The 11,841-nt window shown below is 32.6% G+C and overlaps 1 non-coding gene across 1 annotated transcript; it reads left to right on the plus strand.

The window, feature by feature from the left end:
* Positions 1-1,670: 1,670 nt before the first annotated feature.
* LOC128040706 (small nucleolar RNA R71) lies at positions 1,671-1,777 on the plus strand. The gene has a single exon (XR_008195512.1). It is a non-coding gene; the product is annotated as a small nucleolar RNA R71 (small nucleolar RNA).
* Positions 1,778-11,841: the final 10,064 nt, after the last annotated feature.

Raw genomic sequence — 11,841 nt, forward strand, 5'->3', positions numbered from 1 at the left:
GCCGGATCAGGAAATTTCATTGCTTTAAGAATGTTAAAAGTTACCTGGTCGTCTTGAACTCGCATGGTGAGTTCTCCTTTCTACACATCAATTAACGTCCTCCCCGTGGCTAGGAAAGGTCTCCCAAGGATAATTGGCACTTCCTTATCTTCTTCAAAATCTAAAATAATGAAATCAGCAAGAAAAATAAATTTATTGACTCTTACCAAAACATCATTGATCTTTCCTTCGGGATATGCTAACGATCGATCCGCTAGCTGAAGCGCCACAGTCATAGGTCTTACCTCACCTATCCCTAACATCTTGAAAATAGACTTAGGCATCAAGATCATACTTGCTCCTAAGTCACACAAAGCTTTACCACAGTAAGATTCACTAATGTTAAAGGGTATTGTAAAGCTTTTTGGGTCTCTCAATTTCGGTGGCAGTTTGTTCTGCAGGAACACACTGCACTCATTTGTCAAGGTAACAGTCTCATACTCACTCAGTCCTTTCTTCTTGGACAGTATATTCTTCATAAACTTCACATAATTCGACATTTGTTCTAAAGCCTCCACCAACGGAATATTGATGTGTAACTGCTTTAGAACATCCAAAAACTTCTTAAATTGAACCTCTTGTTTCTGTTTGTGTTGCTGCAATCTTTATGAATATGGAGGTGATGGAACTTTCGATTGAACCGGACAACTTTTTTGAGTAGGTAAATTTGCATCCAAAGAAGATGTTAAAATATCTGAATTCACTAAGTCAGGGTTTACCTTATTTGTCTCTACCGATTCTGACTCTTTTGGTATAGAAACTTCAACATCTGGTTGATTTCCCTCCTTTTCAACATGCTCATCTTTGACATCAATCAATCAGGGTTCCAGAGTCTTACCACTTCGCAATGCCACTACCTTGATATGTTCTTTACCCAAATTCCTTAGATTCTCAGTATTGCTAGGCAAGGTTCCTTGCGGTCTATTGCGAAGCTCCGTAGCCAACTGACCCATTTGGTTTTCCAAATTTTTTAGTGTTGTTGCTTGGCTTTGGATCAAAGCGTCATTCTTTGCCATGTACGCTTTCAACAAGTTCTCCAAACTATTTAATGCCTCAGCTTGAGGTGGTTTTGGAGCTTGCTGATTAAACCCTTGAGATTGGTTGGGTCTTTGCTGTAATAAGTTATTGTTCGGTCCATTTCCTTGGTTGCTCCAAGAAAAGTTAGGATGATTACGCCATGAAGGATTGTAGAAGTTGGAATGGGGTCTTCTCCACTCCTATTTTAATATTGGTTCCCCACATAGTACATTGACTCGAGATTTGATGGATAATTCTCAAAAGAATGACCTTCCCCACAGTACACATAGGAAACTACTTCAAACGGACATGGTGGCTGATCTGCAAAATTATTAGTACTATTAGCGGTTAACAGTTTTAACATAGAGGAAATAGACGATACCTGAGCTGATAACGAAGTGAGGGAGTCAACTTCATGAACTCCGACTACACGTCTTCCTGAAGCTGTTTGATTTGTTAGGCATTGATAGTTATTACTCGCGATTCTCTCGATGATCTCATAAGCCTCATTATAAGACTTAGACAAAATTACACCATTCACGGAAGCATCTACCATCAATCTTGTATGTGCATTGAGACCATTATAGAATGTTTCCAACTAGATACAATAAGGAATCCCATGATGAGGACACTTACGAAGTAACTCCTTAAATCACTCCCAAGCCTCATACAAAGACTCGTCGTCCAATTGTTGGAAAGTTGTGATCTCGTTCCTTAACTTAGTGTTTTTGCTAGGTGGGGAATACTTAACCAAAAATCTCTCTGCTAATTCTTGCCATGTAGATATAGAACTTGGTGGCAATGAATTGAACCATGCTCGTACTCGATCTCGTAATGAGTAAGGAAACAACTTCAACCTCAGTGCGTCTTCAATCACACCGGCTATCTTGAATGAATCACTCACCTCCATAAACAATCGAATGTGGAGATGTGGATCTTCCGTGGGCATACAACTATATTGGTCCACTGTTTGCAGCATTTGAAGCATCACTGGTTTCAATTCAAACTGGGTTGCCTCAATATCTGGCCTTCTAATTCCTGGGTTTAACTCACTGAAAAGTGGCACAACATATTTTCTGATGCATCGATCCTTATCATCGGCAATGAGGATAGGATTTCATACATTATCGGCTTCATTACCTTGGCCTTGATTCTGATTTCCAAGGTCCATCTCGACTTGTCTTTGAGCTGTTCGTTCACGTCTTCTTTGTCTGAAAGTTCACTCAATTTCAGGGTCTACAGGGAGTAAATTAATAATTCGATCTATACTCATAAACACCTCAACAAAAAATCACAAAAATTAAAAAGAATAAGTTAGTAATGTTAGAAATAAATAAAATTGAAAATAAATAATTTTACAAAAAAATGACTATGCTAACAGTTGACAATCCTTGACAACGGCGCCAAAAACTTGTAACACTAGAGTTTGTGCAAGTGTACACAGTCGTTATCATTATCAAGTAATAAGTAAGTATCGAGTTATCCTCTCCACAGGGATTATATTAGTGCTAAGTCACTTCATTTGTAAAATTATATTAGCAATTTGATAAATAAAAACACAATATAGATGAAAAGTGGTGATTATAATATATTAAATGAAATGCAATGATCCCTAATGCAAATTATCCTAAGTATGCAAACTATATGAATGAAATAGATTTTAGTAAAATTAAACACAATTTGCAACAATTATAACATAAATAAACTAGGACAATTACTTTAATTAAACTCAATTTATTATCAACATGCTTAATAATATTCAGAAAAACATTCCATGGCAACTCGATCTTTCATGAGTTTGGAAACCACATTAGGTCCTCTCGAAATCCTTTACTTAGTAAATGCACATTTTACTTATCCTTATTTACTAAGGGTTTCTTAGCATTCGCGTGAGGAAACAGGGATGTGTTAGGTTTGAAACAATTTAATCAAACAAATCTAAAAACTATGCAGATAACAGAGATTGGTTAGAGTTGTTATGCAACCTACAATTTAATCAGGTTAGGATCTATATTAAGCATGCACATTTCAATTATGCGTCCATTAGCCGCCGTCTAGTTATGATCACTCAGCTAATTCAGGTGCATTTCAATCACATATGAACGAAATACAAACTTTATTTTAATTAAAAACATGATCGATTGAGGCACAAACATTATAAGCATGAATCAAATAAATATTATTTAATCAAAATAATCATCCTAGCTTAAATAAAATTAATCTATCATTGTTGTAAATAAGAACAAAGAACACATAGCAAACATCTTTATATTAAATTAAAGAAAAGAAAGATTAAACCCAATTCAAAGTGGCTGTCACCCAAGACTCTGACTGACGAGGCTCCTTCTCTTTTTTGAATTGCTTCTTTGCTGATGGCTCTCCAAGGTGGCCGACCAAGGGATATTTAAGACGCTAATTTGCTAAAATCCTTATGCAAGGATGATGGTAGGCGTGAGAGCTAAGAGAGTTGAGAGAGAGGATTAGAGATGAGAAGGATGAGGGATGAGGGATTAGGGATGATTGAAAAAGTGAGAAATAAGCTCTTATTTATAGGTGAGGCAAGGGAGCTAGTTTGCTAAAATTAGGAGTGTCCATCCTTTGACACCTCCTCCAAGAGTGGTCGGCCATGAATTGAGGAAATGTGGCTAATTTTTTCTTGATTTTTGTTCAATTTGAATGCCACAACAACTCAGGATTAAGACTCGGTCTCCAGCAAATCTTCAGGTAAATATATGATTTCTTTAACTCTTCAAGGGCCTTATGTAATTAAACCAAAAATTGGTTTATAATCAGAAATGTGCAGTCAAAAATTGGTTTGACTTGGTCCCCACTTTGGACGGTTTTGCAATTAGAAGAAAACTTTCAGACCTATCAAAAATAACAGATAGTTTAGAGGACCAAATGAATTAATTTAAGCACTTTAATTAATCAATTTACTTAATTAATTAAACCTAATTTTATTAATGAAATATTTAAAATGAATTATTAAAATATAAAATTATATTTTATTATTTAATTTAATCATGCATGACCCACTTCATAGAATGATGAATGAGTGAGAGATGATGAGATGAGGGATGATTGAAAAAGTGAGAAATGAGCTCTTATTTATAGGTGAGGCAAGGGAGCTAGTTTGCTAAAAATAGGAGTGTCCATCCTTTGAAACTTCCTCCAAGAGTGGCCGGCCATGAATTGAGGAAAGGTGGCTGATTTTTCCTTGATTTTTGGTTAATTTGAGTGTCACAACAACTCAGCACTAAATCGATCATCAGTAAATCTTCGGGAAAATCTCTGATTTCTTTAACTCTTCAAGGACTTTGTATAATTAAACCAAAAAAATGATTTATGACATCCATGTGCAGCCAAAAATTGGGTTGAATTGGTCCCCAAGTTGGACGGTTTTGCAATTAGAAGAAAATTCTTAGCCCTGTCCAAAAATAGTAGATAGTTTAGAGGACCAAATAATATAATTTAACCACTTTAATTAATCAATTTATTTAATTAATTAAAACTCAATTTATTAATGAAATATTAAAATGAATTATTAAATATAACTTTATATTTTATTATTTAATTTAATCATGCATGACCCACTTTATAGCTTAAAAATATAATATGCTCAAATTAATTTAAAATAAGCCATTTTATGCATGAAAACTATATAATAAAGTATAAAAGCACATTTTAATAATTTCTATGTCCTAATTTCATATTTTGCATATTTCATTAATTTTTAAACAATTACTTGGTTTTAACAACAAATTTAAGTAAAAGGTAATGAATTATATAGGAAAAATCCTAAATATTTTTCAGTTTACAATTCATCGATTGAGATTGTGGATGACAAGAACACATATGGTTTATTTTATTTTTATACTTTGTACTATGAAAATATAAAGAGTAAAGAAAAGGAATAAAAAGGTAATGCTCAATGAAAGTAGGTTTATGTTCATGAAATTGATGATTTCAAATGATGTTGCTCATGTATCTGACTTATCTTATGTTAATTCAAGGGAATTATGAATTGATGCACTAACATGTGTTGTTGATGATGCTTAGGCTTGTGCCAAGCAATTGGTAGGATTGTATTATGTTTAATTTTAAAGTTATGCATTTAAATGGTAAGTGTCTAAATAAAAATATGCTTATGTTCATGAAAGGGTGATAAGAATCAAAGTATGTATTTTCTAATGAAATGGTTTATCATGTGATTCTTGTTTATGCTTATGTCTTGTATTATGCAAATGAAATAGGTAAGAAAAGGTAATGAAATTGTAAGTTCACAATTGAGATGTAATGTGATAAGAAAAAAGGATTGATGAATTAAAGGACTAACCTATATGTGAGAAATTTACTTATGCTAAAGGTAAATTTACCTATGTCATGAATAATCACACTAATTTGTGAATTTTAATGTAATTAAGCTTATTCTAAGTAAATGGAGCGGAAAGTAAGTAGGTTGAATGGTTCATCATTTAAAGAAAAGATTGATGTTTATGTAGTTCAACTTATAAGATCTTATTATGTTATGAATAGAAAGTAGATGTGAGTTGATAGTTTTATAGTTTGATAAATCTTGTGGCATTAGTAAAGCTTTACATTTGTCATATAAAGATCATATTTATGATGAAATGTTATGTTTAAAGTTTATACGAGCTTGCTAAGCATTCATCTTACGTAGTTATTTTCCTTTACTTTACAGATTATCGGAAGCTCGATTGGTTTGGAAGCTTGTCAAAGACCTATCACACTATTCAGCGATTATATCGGTAGATTTTGATATTTTGCTCAAGGTTATAATGGCATGTATAGGTGAACTTATGTATAAGATTTAGTTGATGTATATGGCATGTAAAGGTTACCTTAAATTTGAGGTACTTTTGGTACTTTGATGCCTTGATGGTTGGTGTTATTATAGTTGAGTTGATGCGTGCTGAAATGACCAATTTGGTATATGAGGATATGTTCATATTGTGGTTATGTTAGGTTATGCTTTAAGATGGTTATGAGCTATGTGTATTCATATGAATATGGTCAATTATGCTTATGGTTAGGTATATTTGATTGTTTGTGTTTGAGGTGCCTATATGACATATTAGTTATATGGTTAAATAGCCTATTGAATTGGTATTATTATGCATGATTTGGGTATGTTTTAAGGTCTTGGTTAAATGTGCAAGTTGTTGGTAGGTTCATGCTTGAATGGGTGAAAGAAATGGTTTGATTTTGGTCCCTTTCTTATCCACATAGCCTTAGACACGAGCGTGTGTCCCAGCCGTGTGTGACACACAGCCATGTGACATGACTGTGTGTCCCCTGGAGGTTTTAAGGGTTGCATTTCAAGTGTTACAAGGCCTGGCACACGGGCGTGTGGCTTGGCCTTGTGACCTAACTCAGAGAGTTACACAGCACAGACACGAGCTGGGACACGACCATGTGTCCTTAATTTGATTGTTACACAACCTGAGACACGAGCCTGTGTCTCAGTCGTGTGAGTCACACGGCTGTGTGATCCCTGCAGTTTAAATTTTTCTAACTTTTTCCTCAATGTTTCAAATGTTTTCGATTTAGTCTCAAATCATTCTAAAGTGTTTTAGGGTGTCGAGGGCTCGATTAAGGGATGATTAGCATGTGAATGAATTATTTATGCTATGATTGTACTAATTTTTGGAAATGTATGTTCTTATGTTACGGTTTGATGGTAATTCTCCGTAATCTTATTCCGGTGACGGATACGGGGTTAGGGGTGTTACAACTTGCTCATATCATTCAATTACAGTCCAACTACTCCAACCTTTTTAGAATTAGATTAGTTTCTGGGTATGTTGCACAGTCATCTATGTCTAGGGATTGCACGCATACAATTTTAGAAATAAAAAAATTGAATGAAATAGTAAATTAATTCAGATCTATGCTTCAACCATTAAAGAAAATAAATATTTCATCATGTAATCCCAACCCTATGAGATTTAGCTTATAGTTCAGTAATTAAAATTCAAAATCAGAATGGCATTCAACATCATTTCAACAAATCAATTCACGAAGAGAAATCAAGAAATAACGAAAGAACTTCAGGAGGATAGCTTTCACTTATCCAGCCCACACTCCAGCGACACAGTGTCTTGTGGTGGCTAAGAGGGACTGCCTTCGTCTTTCTATTCCCATCACTTCTCAACCACAGTCCTCTATTTTTGCCTAAGGATCTCTCCTCTTTTGTGTTCACCCCCTTTAGGGTTTCCTCCTTGTTGTTCTTTTTCTTTCCTCCCCTTTTTAGGTTTCATCCTTTGGCTTTTTATAAGTTTTTTTCCCTAGGGTAAATCTAATCAGCCCATGATTTTCTTCCCTCTTTTTTAGCCAGAATTTTCTAATACAAGTAGAGTTATCAAGCAATTAGCTAGGTCTAAAGGCATGAAATATAACTCTTTTCAAGAGTTATCAGCACATTAGAAAAAACAAAAGATTGTTGGAATCTACACATCAATTTTTTTCACAATTTTTGTTGAATCGTATGCATCAAAAGGTGTCTATATAGCTATTAAGGGATATAATTTTATCCTAATCAACTGAATTTATCAAGAAAGATTACTTTTTTAAGCCAAGAGGTTGATAGAGACTCGAATCAACTATCCTAGTGGATGGGTAATATTCGAAGTAGCTATTTATGATACTATGCAATTTGTGCAACCAGATGTGCATACAATATGCATGGGATCGGTTGCTTCAATGGGATCTTTTCTCCTAGCTGGAGGACAAATTACCAAACGTCTAGCATTCTCTCACGTTCGATGCCAATGAGTTTTCTTTATTTGATGGAAAGAAAAAAGAAGACTATGCCTTCACCATATGAAATATGAATTAGTAAGTAATGATAGAATGGCACTTCAAATTTGATATGAAATTTTTTTTATTCTTTTTCTTTCAAAATATTAGATTATGTTGTGGGCCCATCTTAGCATCACATACTTTTTTTCTAGCATCACATACTTTTTTTCTTTTTACACTATAGGCTATTAACAATATTTATGTTATAAAAGAGTACCAAAAAATACTATTTTTTCTTTCCTTTTTTCAAAAAAAATTGGGATTGTTGAATCACGAACAAAATAAATATATAAAGCAATGAGCCATCATAATATTTTTGAAATTTTTCGAAAAAAGAAAGAAGGGTTGTAATTGGATTATTTAGTGATCTAGGTCTAATAGACTCTCTCTATACTTTCTCTTTTTCTTTTTTTGATGAAAGAAAAAAAATAGAATTCCATTGTAAAGTCGTATGCACTGCACAAAAAATGCTTGTACGATCATTCGGATAATGATCCATCAACCTGCTAGTTCTTTTTATGGGGCACAAACAAGAGAATTTATCCTGGAATTGGAAGAACTACTGAAACTTCACAAAAGTCTCACAAGGGTTTATGTACAAAGAACAGGCAAGCCTCTATGGGTTGTTCTGAAGACAAGGAAAGAAATGTTTTTATGTTAGCAACAGAAGCACAAGCTCATAGCATTATGGATCTTGTAGTAATTAAATACATTAAATAACAAATAGCAATAGCAACGATTTAACACCAATCCACAATTTAATTAAGATCAATTTAATTAAGATTGATTTAATCCTTCTTCTTCCTTTCCTTCTTAAGTTAAGCCTAAGTGGTTAATATTTTATTAATCTATTAAATAGAAAAAGAAGTAATTTAGAATCATTTGGTTAGGATTGATCTAAACCAGTCTATTATGTATATGATTCAGTATGCCAACTATTAAAACAACTTATTAGAAATGTAGGACAACCAATTAGAAATATCACGAAATCCGCTACTCTTCGGGGATGTCCTCAATGCCAAGGAACATGTACTAGGGTGTATGTGTGACTTGTTCAGATCATGAGCTGAGAAAAAAGAAATAACTTTTTCAATATCAACGATCCATACCAGTGAATAGAATTGGGTTCGCCCGTTCACTATCTAAAAAATATAGATCTACCATATCCTTCTATTGTGTATGAAATTTATGGTTTCCATTAGTGCAAATCCAATCTTGGAATTTGAGATGAGAACAAATTCCCCATTGGTAGCAAATGTTTATCCATTAAATGGGGAAATCCTATTTAAAAAGCAAAAAGATTATGCTTTGACTCATGCTTTGACTCTTGCAAAGAATGGACTAACAATGTCAACTACCCAATTAATCATCATCCTTACATACCATTATTGTATAAGATAGATCTCATTGTGAAAGATCTATTATTGGAAAATTTATGAGTAGAGCCGAAGAGTGTGAACTATACAAGTTACCAATTAAATGAAGGAATGAGCTCCGATGTATAGAGAGGATCTTACCGTTTAAGTAGTAACCATAGAAATGATGGAACCCACTATTTATTTATATATTTCTATTTACTACTTTATTTTAGTTAATATGCTCTTTTTACACCTAGTATCAATACAATTTCTTATTTCAAGGCGCAATGAAATGCCTAAAAAAAAGGAAAAAAACATGGTCGAGACAGTTAGAGTAGCAAAAGCCATTGGAATTTTTATTTTGTACATTGGAAGAATTCATTTTTTTATTAATAGACTATAAAAGAATAGCTGAAAGAAAGAATTAGTTATTCATGAAAAAAATTATTCATTGACCAGAATTAAACGGGATATATAGCTCGAAGATGTTGAACAAAAAGTAGTTTATTTGCATCAAACTTTCGAGGGGCTCATTCAAGACTCACTCGAACTATTACTCAACAAAGAATAAGAGCTTTAGTTTTTGCTCATTGGGATAAAGATAGGAAAAAAAGGGATTTTGGTCGTTTGTGGATCACTCAAATAAATGCAGTAATTAGCGGAGTGGGAGTATCCCATAGTTATAGTAGATTAATACACAATCTGTACAAGAAACAATTGCTTCTAAATCGTAAAATATTTGCACAAATAGCTATCTCAAATAGGAATTGCCTTTATATGATTTCCAACGAGATTAGAAAATAAGGAGATTGGAAGAAATCCAACAAAATGCTTTAAATGAAATGGGGTTCCCTCAAGAATGAACTAAGGGAAGGTAGAGTAGAAATTAATATGATAAAAAATTTTGATTCTGATAAGGTCATCAAAACAAGATGAGCGAAGACGCTCAATAAAAAAATTTTTTTGTCTTCTCCAACTGAATTCTATTATTTTATTTATTTATTCTTACGACACGACAATTTTGATTATCAGATTTTTTCGACTAAAGCATCAGTCTACGTTTGATAGTTTTGAATTAATTAAAGGGGTAAGCCTATTTATTTTTTGTTCTAAGAGCAGTAGTTTTAGTGGTCGACTCGCTTTTTTCAAATTGTTTCTCATTATTAAGAAAAGGTAACGAAGATAAAATACGAGTTTGTTTTATAAAAATAGTAATTAATCATTTTTGTTTTAAGGTCAATCTATTTACTCGCCTAGATAATATTTTTCCTTATTCACTAATAAATCGACTAACTAAACTCATGTTTCTATAATCAATTCAATCCCCTAATTGGATAGGGGGCAAACGCCTATGAAAAGATCGCTTGGATTTAAGAAAGAGTCGCTTGGATTTATCCATGATTTCTTTATTCCTTATTTCTAAAAAGAATCATATCCTATTTCTAAAATCCTATTTTGAGAATTCAAATTATAGAATTATTATAATAAATAGGATTTGGTTTGTTTATTTTATTATTTATCATTTAAATATATATAAATTTAAATATATAATAATATATAATAATATATAAATAATGTTAATAATATAATAATATATAAAGAAAATATATGTTATATATAAAACTAATTATGTACTTATACTTAATATATTATATACCTAAGATCATATTTTCATATTCTCGAGAAGTGGTTACATACAAGCACTTGATTCGATTTATTTATTTATCTCCCCGTGAATTGTATGTTTGTAATGGTAGGGACAGAATTTCTTCAATTCCAATCGACTGGACGTATTCTTTCGGTTTTTTTTTTAGTAATATACTTGGAAATACCTGTTGCTTCCTTATTAATGTCATTTCAAACACAACTGGTACATTCCAAAATAATTGTTACTTAGACATCTTTACTCTTGGCCATGTACCTCCTTTGAGTTTTTAGTTCACCCAACTTTTCTATTTTCCGATCAAAAGCGAAGAAGATAGGAATGGAAAAAAAAAAGAAATAAAAGTTGCTAACTCAAAACCAAATCATGAAAGATGTCGTTGCAATCAATATAGTAAATCAATATATATTTTTAGTAATAGTAAATAATAAGAATAAGTAATACAACGATTTCTAACTCTATTTAGAATCAAACTACAGTACGGTATTTTCTTTAAGTATCTTGTAGGATACGGTTGTTCCAGCCACGTTTCTATTTTCGCTCTAATAGTAATTTAATTGGAGCTTGAACCCGAGTTTCGTTGAGATTGAATCCACTTTTTTCATTCTACCTTCCTTATTTCTTTTATCTAATTTTATCTATTTCTAAATAACCCAAAATAAAATAAAATAAAAGAGGGCCAAGAGAGTAGTCACATATATTTGATTGTATCTTGATCTAATCTTTTTCGCCTCGTCTCACGACAATAAATAGATTTTTTTTAAAATGTTAACGCATCCAAGAAGAAACGATTGATCTCTATCAATAAACCTGCTAAATAACCGAACCAAAGGGTACTTAGTATCGGTGCTATAGAAAGATATGTTTTTAGATCCCGCATTTAAAATCCTCATTCTTTATCATATTACATTATGCTAATTCATATATAATCACATGTATGTG

The sequence above is a fragment of the Gossypium raimondii genome, chromosome 4 (genome assembly GCF_025698545.1).
Source record: "Gossypium raimondii isolate GPD5lz chromosome 4, ASM2569854v1, whole genome shotgun sequence".
Lineage (NCBI taxonomy): Eukaryota > Viridiplantae > Streptophyta > Magnoliopsida > Malvales > Malvaceae > Gossypium > Gossypium raimondii.